Here is a 13,492-nt window from a genome sequence, read left to right on the forward strand (position 1 = left end):
CAAAAAGAAAATAAGTGATCAACAAAACAAATGGTGTGTGTCTCCGTGTTCACGACTAATGGATCATGGGGCTCGCTTGTCGATCTGGCTGAGGAGTAAGAGACTCCCTATCGCTCGCTCTCTCTCCAGATCACATTGTCCTCTTGCCTGACTACCGAAGCATGCTCCAGCACTTCTTCGGTTCAGGCAGAGGACAATGAATCTAGTATTTTTGGATGTCAGTTTGCCGCCTCTGAGCGTTCCTCCCGTGGCGATAAGGGGGTAATGACTCAGGGCGGTCACTCATGCAGTGGTCAGATTACACTGTTCAAGGAAACAAGAGACCCTCGAAACATAACTCGTTCATAAAGATTTATATATTATACATTGTGTGTCTTTTGCCCTCGACGTCTACTCATTTGACTATCGCGGGTGTGAAGGCATGGCGTTTATATGATGCTGCCTCAGATCAGAGAGACACTTACGGGCTATCTCTCCCCTGAGACAGCATCATCAAAGGCATTTCAGCAGCGAGTCAGGCTGGTACTGTGCTGCACACAATGGCTGTTACAGGCATACCAGGCTGATCTTATAGAAGATTAAAGGTCCCGTTTTTCGTGTTTTTTTTAGGCTTTGATTGTTTTTATAGTGTGCAATATAAAATGTGTTCATGTTTCGCTTGTAAAAAAACGTCTTGGGTTACGAGTGTAACCCTTGTTCCCTGAGTAACAGTGACGTGATGGGAATCCTCTGCATTTTTGTGTTCGTGAAGCACTATTGTATCCAACCAATGAGAGAACGTGACGTCAGAGGCGGGCGACGTCGCGGACCGGAACCTATAAAGCATGCCCAGAAACAAAGAATGCTAGCTTCTGTGATATGTCTGAAGTAAGCGCTCCAGGCATGCTGGAGGTACGGCAACGTGACGTAGCGTCTCGTTCCCTTACTCAGGGAACAAGGGTTACACTCGTAACCCAAGACGTTCCCTTTCGTGGGAACTATCGACGCTACGTCAGTGACGTGATGGGAACGCTGTCCCCACTACGCCGTGCCTCCGAGTGCCTGGCTGCTATCTTGTAACACCAAAGCACCCGGAGTACTACTCACATTAAGATTATAAAATCTGATGAAGGTGTGCTGGGATGACCATCCAGCAGCACCACAAATATCCGCCAAGGAAACTCCTGACATGTGAGCTCTTGAAGCAGCCATACCTCTAGTTGAGTGTGCCCTAACATCCAAGGGGCATGGACGCCCCAGAGCTTTATACGATAATGAGATGGCCTCAACCACCCATTTACTCATCCTCTGCTTGGACGCTGGGCCCCCTCGACTCGGGGACCCATAACATACAAATAGTTGGTCTGATTTTCTCCACAGGGCAGCTCTGTGAACATAAGCGTCCAACGCCCTCACAGGACACAGCAGATTAAGTTTTTCCTGATCCGGATCAGTAAACGGAGGGGGATAAAAAGCCTCCAGAACGATAGGACCTGGGACCCTAGTGGGGACCTTAGGAATGTAACCAGGCCTTGTATGTAGAAAGGCCTTAACCATCCCTGGTGCAAACTCTAAACATGATGGTGAAACCGAAAGAGCTTGAAGGTCACCTATCCTTTTCAAGGGTGAGATGGCCAGTAAAAACACAGTCTTCAATGTGAGCATTTTATCTGACACATCTTCCAAAGGTTCAAAGGGCGCCTCAGCCAACCCTTGTAACACGATGGCTAAGTCCCAGGTCAGACATTTTGGGCGTACTGAAGGCCTCAGCCTCAGTGCGCCACGAAGGAAGCGAACAACTAAGGGGTCTCGACCTACCGAGACACCACCCATAGGAACATGATAGGCTGAAATCGCAGCCACATACACTTTTAATGTGGAGTGAGTTAAGCCTTCTGAAAGCTTTTCTTGGAGGAATTGAAGCACATAGCTGACAGATGAGTGGACCGGGTCCACCCTATGATGGCTACACCATGTAGCGAAAACCTTCCACTTATACATATAAAGCTTCCTTGTAGATGGAGCTCTGGACTGAAGGATGGGGGCCAGGCCCACAGTTTCCACATTTCTGGACGGGGATGTAAAACCATGCCGCCCGCTTGGGACAGGAGATCCTGTCTGACTGGAAGCTCCAGAGGAGAGCCGTGAAGAAGCGAAACTAGGTCCGCAAACCATATTCTTGTTGGCCAGAAAGGAGCCACCAATACCAGGTCTACCCCTTCCTGACGGACTTTGTCCAGAACTCCCGGGAGCAGAGAGACTGGGGGAAAAGCATACAGACGTCGCCTCGGCCACGTCTGTATCATGGCATCCAACCCCAGAGGAGCTGGGTGCCTCAGAGAGTACCACAGAGGGCATTGAGTTGACTCCTCTGTGGCAAAGAGATCGACTTCCGCTCGACCGAATGTTTTCCATATGAGCTCCACTACCTCTGAGTGAAGCTTCCATTCCCCCGGACTCGCGCTCTGCCTCGACAGAGCGTCCGCCCCATATTCAAATACCCCGGAATATACGACGCCTTTAGCGAGAGTAATTTCCCCTGGGTCCACAGGAGGATGTGACTGACCAGTTTGCATAGTGGCCGAGACCGCAGTCCCCCTTGGTGATTTATGTAGGAGACCACCGTAGTGTTGTCTGTCTGAACCAACACATGGTGGCCCCTCAGGTCGGGGAGGAAGTGCTTCAGAGCCTGAAACACTGCCAGCATCTCCAGCCGATTTATGTGCCAGGAGAGCTGGTGTACCTCCCAGTGACCTTGAGCTGAGCGACCACTCATGATCGCTCCCCAGCCCGTGAGGGACGCATCTGTCGTAAGCATTACGCGACGACATGAAGTTCCCAACACGGGTCCCTGGGACAGGAACCAAGGCTTTTTCCACACTACCAGAGCACGAAGGCACCGCCGCGTGACTTTGATCATGCGAAAAGGATTTCCCCTCGGAGAAAACCCCTTGGTCCTGAGCCACCACTGTAAGGGTCTCATGTGCAGAAGGCCAAAAGTAACAACGTTGGACGTAGCTGCCATCAATCCTTTACCATCTCTCTCTGAAAATGGCTCATTTGAATCACATGCAATTACCATCACCTACCCTACCAAAATTCATGTTGTAGTTGTTTATCGTCCCCCAGGTCAGCTAGGTAACTTCTTGGAGGAGTTGGATGTGTTACTCTCATCCTTCCCTGAGGATGGCACTCCTCTGCTAGTACTTGGTGACTTCAACATCCATCTAGACAAACCTCAGGCTGCTGACTTCCACACGCTGCTTGCCTCATTTGATCTCAAGCGAGTGGCTACCTCAGCTACCCACAAATCAGGTAACCAATTGGACCTCATCTACACACGCTGTGGCTCCACCGACAATACACTGGTTACTCCACTACACACCTCAGACCACTTTCTCATTACTTTCACACTCAACCTGACCCCCAACTCATCACACACCCCACCACACGTCACTTTTCGGCGAAACCTACGCTCCCTCTCACCATCTCATCTATCCTCTTCGGTCTCATCCACACTTCCTCCCGCTAACCAATTCTCATCAATGGACACTAACACTGCTACTGACACTCTCAGCACCACTCTATCATCCTGCTTAGATGATTTCTGCCCCCTCTTAACCAGACCAGCCCGTGCCACCCCCTCTGCCCCCTGGCTCTCTGATGTTCTCCGTGAGCATCGGTCTAGACTCAGGGCTGCAGAGAGGAAGTGGCGCAAATCTAAAAATCCTACTGACCTTAGCTTATATCAGTCACTCCTTTCTTCTTTCTCTACTAATGTCACCAATGCTAAAACCTCCTACTATCACACTAAAATTAACAACTCAACTGACTCCCGAACACTTTTCAAAACCTTCTCTTCTCTTCTTTGCCCTCCTCCCCTCCCTCCCACATCAGTTCTTACAGCTGATGACTTTGCCACTTTCTTCACACATAAAATAACAACCATCAGCGGCCAATTCTCCACACCACACACTGACAAGAACATCTTAATTGAAAACACACAAATTCTCCCCTCCTTCTCCATGCTTTCTGAGGCAGATGTTTCCAAACTCATTCTTTCCAATCACCCTACTACCTGTCCGCTAGACCCTATCCCCACTCCTCTTCTTCAGGCCATCTCCTCCTCAATTCTACCTGCACTCACTCACATTATCAATTCCTCCCTTCACACTGGAACATTTCCCACAGCTTTTAAGCAGGCTAGGATTACCCCACTGCTTAAGAAACCCACTCTGAATCCAGCTCTTTTAGAAAACTACAGACCAGTATCCCTTCTTCCTTTCATTGCTAAGACACTTGAGAGAGTTGTATTCAACCAACTGTCTACTTATCTCTCACAGAACAACCTCCTTGACAACCACCAGTCTGGTTTCAAGAGTGGCCACTCTACTGAGACTGCCCTGCTCTCAGTCACTGAAGCCCTGAGACTGGCACGAGCATCTTCAAAATCATCAGTACTCATCTTGCTGGACCTGTCTGCTGCCTTTGACACAGTGAACCACCAGATCCTCCTGTCTACACTCATGTCGAAGGGCATCACGGGAACCGCGCTCCAGTGGTTCGAGTCTTACCTCTCAGGTAGGTCCTTCAGGGTATCTTGGAGAGGTGAGGTGTCCAAGTCACATCATCTTGCTACTGGGGTACCTCAGGGCTCTGTGCTTGGTCCACTTCTCTTCTCCATCTACACGTCATCACTAGGATCGGTCATTCAGGATCATGGTTTCTCCCATCACTGTTATGCTGATGACACACAACTCTACCTCTCATTCCAACCAGATGATCCGACGGTTGCTGGTCGCATCACAGCCTGCCTGACAGCCATTTCTGCCTGGATGAAGGACCACCACCTCCAACTCAACCTTGCAAAAACGGAACTGCTTGTGATCGGTGCAAACCCAACACTTCATCACAACCTTTCAGTTCAACTTGGGTCTTCAACCATCACTCCTTCCAGGACAGCCAGAAACCTTGGAGTGGTGATGGATGATGGTCTAACCTTCACAGATCATGTTGCAGCAACGACCCGGTCCTGCAGATTTGCCTTGTACAACATCAGGAAGATTAGACCCTTCCTATCTGAACATTCCACACAAATTCTTGTCCAAGCTCTTGTTCTATCCAGACTGGACTACTGTAATGCTCTCTTGGCTGGCCTTCCAGCATGCACTATCAAGCCTCTACAACTGATCCAAAATGCTGCAGCAAGACTGGTCTTCAACGAACCGAAAAGAGCGCACGTCACTCCTCTCTTCATCAGTCTGCACTGGCTGCCAGTAGCTGCTCGCATCCAATTCAAGGCTCTGATGTTTGCTTACAGAACGAAAGCTGGCTCTGCACCGCTATACCTTAACTCACTACTTCAGACTTACGCGCCCTCCAGAAACCTGCGTTCTGCAAGTGAACGGCGCCTTGTGGTGCCATCACATAGGGGCACAAAATCACTCTCACGGACCTTCTCCGGGACTGTTCCTGGCTGGTGGAATGACCTACCATGCTCTATCCGAGCAGCCGAGTCTCTAGCCATTTTCAAAAAAATGCTAAAGACGTATCTTTTTCGTCAGCACTTGACCCAGTAGTAGTAGCACTTACCTTGACTAATATTCTTCTCCTATCTGTGTATTTATTTATATAAAAAAAAAAAAAAAAAAATTTCGCTATGAGCACTTTACTGACATGACTGTGACTTCACTCAGCACTTACATACTGTTGTTCTCATGTTGATTTAATTGATTCTACTACTCTCATTTGTAAGTCGCTTTGGATAAAAGCGTCTGCTAAATGACTAAATGTAAATGTAAATGTAATCAGACCCAACAGTCTCTGAAACTGTTTTACATTGAGTGACCGGCCTAACTTCACCCCATTCACGGCCCCGAGAATGGAAGTCACACGAGCGGGAGTCAATTGCGCCCGCATCGTGATGGAATCCCAGATTACCCCAAGATAGTTGGCAACCTGACTCGGAACCAGCACACTTTTCTTGGCGTTGAGCCTCAGCCCAAGCTTCTTCATGTGCGACAACACAACATCTCGATGTTGAGCTGCCAGGCGTTCTGTTTGAGCTAAAATCAACCAATCGTCGATATAGTTCAGCACGCGGATGCCTTGGAGTCTCAGCGGAGCCAAGGCTGCATCCACGCACTTCGTGAACGTGCGGGGTGATAGTGATAGGCCGAAGGGAAGAACCTTGTATTGGTATGCTTCGCCCCCGAAAGCAAACCTGAGGAACTTCCTGTGAGAAGGATGGATGGAAATGTGAAAATATGCGTCCTTTAGATCTATCGCCACAAACCAGTCCTCGGATCTGATCTGTGGAATAATCTGTTTGAGTGTAAGCATCTTGAACTTCAACTTCTTTACAGATCGATTTAGTATACGAAGATCTATGATCGGACGCAACCCCCCATCCTTCTTTGGAACAATGAAGTAGCGGCTGTAAAAGCCCGACATTTTGCTGGGAGAGGGAACCCATTCTATAGCCCCTTTTTGCAAAAGCGTCGTAACCTCCTGTTCCATTACCAGAGACTGCTCTGGAGCTACCACTGTGTGAATCACTCCACTGAACCTGGGCGGAAGAGAACCGAACTGAATTCTGTAACCCTGTTCTACCATGAGCAGCACCCATTTCGAAATATTCGGAAGAAGTTTCCATTCCCCCAAAAATTCTACTAAGGGAACCAGCCTCTCGAGACTGGTCTCTGGTGTTTTTTGAGCACTTGGCTCGTTTATCTGGCGCGGCGCACCGGCAGATAAGCGAATCATGTGCTGGCCGACCCTCCTCGAAGGATCGACGGGGACTGCTGCGCCCTGTCGCACACTGGGTGGCAGGGTTGGCAGAACAGCCCCCTGAGGGCACCGATGGGGAACGATAGATGTTAATCGTCGAACCCCTTCGGAGGGGACTGCCCTCAGAAACCCTGACCCATGACCGTCAGGATTTCTTTTGGGAAGCCTTCCGGGAAATAATGACGGTCCTCAGATCCGCCCTACCCCCAGAAGGCTTCTGCTGTACAGCGCGCACCGGTCCCCAAGCTTTCCGCGGGGGAGCACGGGCGGCCACACTAGCTTTCTGCTGGGACCTGTATCCCGAGGAGCCGGCTATCGGCTGAGGCTGCTCCCGCCCAGCAGCCTCAGGGGGATGAGATTTCCGGGGAAGGAATCTTTGGAACGCCGCTTTCTGTTTTTTTCGCCTCCTCGAACCTGTCGACGACAGTAGCAACTGCGTCACCGAACAGGCCCTCGGAGGAAAGCGGCGCATCCATAAGGATATGTTTGTCTTTATCCTTAATATCTGCGAGATTGAGCCACAGATGTCTCTCCGTGGCCACCATGGCTGCCATAGAACGGCCTACTGACTTGGCCGTCTCCTTGGTGGCATGGAGAGCTAAATCTGCGGCTTTTCTCAACTCCTGAATTGTATCAAAAGTCGCTTCCCCAGACTCCTCAATCTCCCCCAGCAGATCAGCTTGGTATGCCTGCAGTATAGACATTGTGTGCAGACATGCCGCAGCCTGACCCGCTGCCGAATAAGCCTTGCCCACCAAACTCGATGTTTGTTTTAGTGGTTTGGTGGGCAACGTCGGGGATTTCAGGGACGATGCAGACTCGGGCGAGAGATAGCTCGCAAGCGTCTCCTCAACCCGAGGCATCGCCCCATAACCGTGTTGCTTCAGCCCCGTAATATTACTATACATTGTCGTTTGTGGGCTGAAGACACGGTACTGCACGGGTCTATTCCACGACCTCGACACCTCGGTGTGGAGGTCGGGAAAGAACGGCAGTCCCCGACGCTGGGGTAGTGACCTTTTTGGGAGGAAGCGTTCATCTAACTTGCTTTTTATTTTAGGAACGCTCTCCTCCGCGGGCCAGCTTATTTTCAGTTTTTCTACTGCCCGGGTCACTACCTCCATAAGCTCCTCATGGGCTGGAGATGAGGATGACGGTCCCTCATCACCACCCTCGACACCTTCAACATCAACCTCCTCGGAGGAAGATATATTCAGTGTCGGTGCCTCCCTTTGCGGGGAAGAAACCGCAGCGCGTGCTTCCACCACCAAAGGAGAGACACTAGATCTAGCAGGTAAGGGAAGCGATAAGGCAGAGCCCGTCTCTCCCCCCTCTGCTAGATCCATCTGTGAACCCCACGAGTGCAGCCTTCGCTGTGCCTCGGCAGCAGCGGGACCAGACCCGCGGGGAACACTCGCCGCGGCGCCCTCCTCAAAGAGCGCCCGGCGTGAGCGCAGCGCCCTGAGAGTGAGCCGCTCACAGTGCACACAGACAGCCCCCTCAAGAGCTGCCTGTGCGTGCTCAACTCCCAGGCATTTCACACACATCTCGTGTGTATCTCCCTCCACGATGAATCGCGGACAAGGAGGTGCACACTTAGTGAAACGCTGGCCTTTCTCCGTCATTTTATATATATATATGTCTATGCTTATTTCACTTGTTTGGAAACTCTTGTCCTCAGACAAAGAGATCACTTTCTGGCGAGATGGTAGACAGACAACAATAAATAAGACAGACAAGATACAAATAGCGCTTACTGAAGACAACAGAAGCTAGCGTTCTTTGTTTCTGGGCATGCTTTATAGGTTCCGGTCTGCGACGTCGCCCGCCTCTGACGTCACGTTCTCTCATTGGTTGGATACAATAGTGCTTCACGAACACAAAAATGCAGAGGATTCCCATCACGTCACTGACGTAGCGTCGATAGTTCCCACGAAAGGGAACACAGTATTTTTAACATAATTTACTTATCTGTATACCGCTGTTTCCACTGTCATAAAAACGGGCTGATGACTTCCTTGTTCTATGAAGTCCCTCCTTCAGAAATACGTAACGAGTTCTGATTGTGCCAGCAGTTCCTGTGTTGTGATTCGACAGCAGCTTAGCGCACCCAGAGCCATAGAGAGCGCTCCTTGCCCGGAAAGGTCACGCCTCTTACCATAACGTGTGCTGCACATAGTTTTACATGTGGATTATTGTGGTGTTGTGCCGAATGAACACAAAAGACAATAATTCCAGAGAGACTGAACTCTTTAATCTCCACAAGCAGTGACAGAAAATGTAAAACGTTAGCACTCACTCAGAAGAGTACCTCATACGGAAAACAGCCATATACATAAACATAGTCCCCTCTTGTGGCCATTATGTGCACTGCAGTCCAACATTAACTATTGCAGTAAGGATACCACAATTATAATTTTCGGGAACCGAGTTAAACATAAATTGTAACCATTGATCTCTAAGTACAGCGAAAGGCCAAACAAAGGTGATTGGACTGCGGGATGAAAATAACAGCGTTTCGACAACATGGCGACAAACACACTCTACAAACACAACTCTTGCTCTTCTCCGTGGGAGCGCAACAAGACCACACCCCCTTTTTTTGTGTATTCCTGTGGGTGGAGGTTAGTCAAAAAACTGTTTTAGTGACGTCATTAAAGAAGGAAGTAGAGGGATGTAGTTCAAACTGGCCGTTCGATGTAGGCGACTTCTGTTAAATAAAATATCTCGCTTGGCATTGAACTTTCAGCTTTAAAATTTTACAGATTTTATTTATACTCTAACAACAACATTACACACTAACTAACGTTTTAAACATGGGCTCACGAAGAACGGGACCTTTAAGCACAGCCTTTTATCCAGACCATGTTTTTTTGTTTGATTGATATTTGGCTGTATTTAATGCTGAGGAAATAAATGATAATACTGATCTAATTGAGAAGTTAAATGTTTGTAATAATATACTGTATTTCAGGCTGTTCTTTGGCTACATTCAATTCTGAGGAATTAAATAGTGAAATTTCCATCTAAAGATGGACTTTGAGAGTGCTGCAGCAGCCTTATAATAGACCTGAAACAAAAGTCCTGAGGGTGTTTTTGCCCAGGTTTTTGGGGGTGTGCCCCTGCGGGACGGGGCATCAATCAGCACTGTAACATCCCTGCCACCTCTGTGGATTCAGGGGGGACTCTGTGGTTTCTAGTGAAATGTTAGATGTTCTGTCACCGCCTATTATCACCCAGGACACAGAACATTTAACATCCCCCCAAAAGAAAATGTTAAAATTGGTACACCTTTAAAGAGACTTTGGCAGCATGAAAGCTACTGCCGGGTATCTCTCCTTGGGTCCTAAAGACAGCAGAAAAAGGAATACACTGCCCTGATCGTTTTTACGGCATGGTCCCTACCATGAAACTGGAGCAGGTGCATCTGCTGTCACAAAACAGAAAGTCAGGCTACTACAGTTGATACTTCCTTGCTTGAAAAAGATGGGGGACTGCGTCCGATTTAAAAAATCGTCGAGGCTTGAACCGTTCCATCAGAACACTCAAGTTCAAGATGTTAACTATCAGGACAATTGTGTTGCAAATTCAGCATCACGATTGGTTCATCACGATCAATCTTAAAGACGCATATTTTCATAGAAATATTGCCACAATGCAGAAAGTTCCTGAGGTTTGCTTTTGGGGGTGAAGCTTACCAATATTGGGTTATTCCATTCAACCTATCCTGGTCACCCCACACTGACTCAGTCTCAAGGACTTGCGCTTCAACATTGAGATCGATCCTTGCTCATCTTGTCTCTGGGGCTGAGACGCAATGCTAAGAAAAGTGCTCTAGGGTTAAATGGGACTCAGTCAACATTGGGGACACAACTGTCTCATTTTGAGACCATTTTAATCACCCTAAGCAACATCAGGCTAGTGCAAAGCTTTCTGCTTTGGGCTCAGGACAAGTTCCTGTCCCTTCAGGGCGATTTAAATCCCCAGATATCTCAATGTGGGAGCAGATCTACTGTCCAGACAGAACATACCGATGGGGGAGTAGAAACTCCACCCAGAGGTAGTGAAACAAATCTGGTAAAGGTTTTATGAAACCTCTTTGCTTCCCAACAGACAGCACAATGACCCCTCTACATCTTTCTGAGTCACCCAGCCCCCTCTGGCAGAATGTACCTGTATGCATTTTCTCCAGTTTCTCTGATCCCGGGAGTTCTAGCCAGAGTACGTCAACAAGGATCTTGCAGAACAGAGTATGGTTCTCGGAGATAATATCTCTCCTCGATGGCTCACCCTGGGCAATACCAGAAAGGAGGGACCTTCTATCTCAAGTGCAGGGGAAATTATTTAATTCCCAGCTCGACCTGTTGAACCTTCATGTTTGGCCCCTGAGGGGTACCAACTGAGGGACACTGGGCTTTCACCTGAAATTATTGAGACCATTCTCAGAGCTAGGGCTCCTTCCACTAGAAGAATTTATGCCAACAAATGGGGTGTCTTTCAAGGGTGGTGTACTGCACATGATGCAGATCCAGTCAACTGCCAGATTGCTTCAGTTCTGGACTTTCTGCAGGAGAAATTATTAGCAGACACATGCCCCGCCACTCTCAGGGGAATGTTTTACGGGGAACACTTGGGAAGCAACCTCCGCTCGCTCAGCCAGACAACTGAGGACTCCTGTTAAAACCAACATTCCTTCATGGGACTTAAGGCTGATTTATACTTCTGTGTCAGACCTACGCCGGAGCCTCGGCGCCGTAGGCTATGTGTCAGTTTTCATTTATACTTCTGCATCGTTGTCTGCGTCGTGCATGCAGACCACTAGTAGGCAGTGTCCGCGGTCATGTTGAGTATCAAGGCAAAAGCCGAAGAAGAAGCAGCTTGTTATGTACATTGTCAGAGAAGCTTACAAATAGAAGTAGCAGAGAAGCAGCAAATAGGTAAAGACTTTTGTTGCAGTTTGACTGAAACAGAGCTTTTTTCATTCATATGGAAGTTGAAAATGCTCGCTCTTCTCTGAGGTGCATGGTCAAGCTTCGCCAGTAGGCATCAGGGCTCTTTCTACCTAGGCGTCGCCTCTTCTAGAGCCTAGGTGGGGGGTGCCCCCATGCTGCATGTTTGTGATGCGGCAGGCTGGTCCTCTCGCACACATTCATAAGATTTTACAGTTTGGATGTTCATGCCACTCCGGGCTCTCACGTCCTGGAGTCAACATCGCAAGCTCATGTCTGAGACCTTTTGCGTTCTTGTGAACACACACTACACAACCGTAAGGTTCCAGACATCTCCAGTGCTGCAGAGTGGGTAAACTTGTTCCCATAGCGCTAATCAAGCACAGCATTAAGTGTAGCTTTTGAAAGAGAATGTCTTGGGTTACTTGACTGTAACCCTGTTCCCTTTCAAAAGCGGAAACGAGCTGCTGTGCTTCATTGCCACACTGAGGATGACCCAAGACTGCTCTTCAGACAAAATAAACCTGACGATGCACCGGTGGCACATCTAATTATAGCCTCTGATGTGGGCGCATGCTGATGATGTCACTGCCAGAGCCTATAAAAGTTCTAGGTCAATTTCATTGACGTGTTTCACACCTATTCACAGCTGGTCACTTCTATAGACGTTCCCATAGCGCTAATCAAGCGCAGCATCTCGTTCCCGCATTTGAAAGGGAACAGGGTTACAGTCAAGTAACCCGAGATGATCAGATGAATGCCATTTTGGTTAATTTAAGTACCAATTTACTTCTGAAGCAGCAAAATCTGTAGATTATTCTAAACTTTTGTAGTGTACAGTATATATGAAATATATTCATTTACCTAGTGGTAAGCAGGTATTTTTTATTTCTTTTACAAATATCATGTGTAAATCATTTATAGTTACAGTATGAGCATCAGTACTTATATATTGAATTTACTTGACTGCTAAAATATGAGCAAACCAGGCAATGGAAAAATGCCTTTGGTGTTTATCCTCTTGTTCTTTCAAATTATTTCAAAATATTCACAAAAATATCTGACCTTTAAAGTAAAATAATTGAAAGATTATCATAAAACAAACAAACAAACAAACAAACAAAAATTATTATAAAATTGTTGGCAATACTTGTGCAACATCTCTTTAGATAACAGCTGAGTCTTCTTCAATATTATGTAAAAATGTTGATGAACACATAAAACAAGGGGTTGAGACCTTCAGGCTATACTCAGTGAACCAGAGTTTTTTTTTTATTTTTTATTTTTTCTTGAGGTGTGCTTTGGATCATTGTCCTGCTGGCAGATCCAACCATGTCCCTTTTTAAGCTTCCTGGCAAAGGCAGTCATGTGTTGATTTAATAACTGTTTCTTGTATCCTAACAACTTGTCCAGGGCCTTTGGAAGAAAAACAGCCCTGCAACATCAAAGACGCACCATGCTTAACAGTAAAGATGAGGTACTTTTCTGTATGGCTACATCTTCCTCTTGTAGTATGTTATGTATGTATGCATTTATTTATGTAATTATTTATGAAAAGCACTTTGGTCTTGCCTAATAAAAGAGTTTGGTCCCATTCAAAGTTATAGTAACATTTAATTAACAATAAGCACTTTATTCACAGATTTAATGAACACTGAACAGCAAAAGATTTTTTTATGGCAACCCGTCCCTTCCAAATAAGGTCTTTCCCATAGTAATTCATTACTATTGGAATTTGGCCTGTTTGTCCCCTTATATTTATTCCCCAGTGAAAC

At 47.4% G+C, this 13,492-nt stretch overlaps 1 long non-coding RNA gene across 1 annotated transcript; it reads left to right on the plus strand.

Annotated features, from left to right (window-relative positions):
- Positions 1–3,056: 3,056 nt before the first annotated feature.
- Positions 3,057–5,341, plus strand: LOC137030875 (uncharacterized). Its single transcript, XR_010896471.1, has 3 exons — positions 3,057–3,294; positions 4,323–4,560; positions 4,759–5,341. It is a non-coding gene; the product is annotated as an uncharacterized lncRNA (long non-coding RNA).
- The last annotated feature ends 8,151 nt before the right edge of the window (positions 5,342–13,492 follow it).

This window comes from Chanodichthys erythropterus, chromosome 11, assembly GCF_024489055.1.
Source record: "Chanodichthys erythropterus isolate Z2021 chromosome 11, ASM2448905v1, whole genome shotgun sequence".
Lineage (NCBI taxonomy): Eukaryota > Metazoa > Chordata > Actinopteri > Cypriniformes > Xenocyprididae > Chanodichthys > Chanodichthys erythropterus.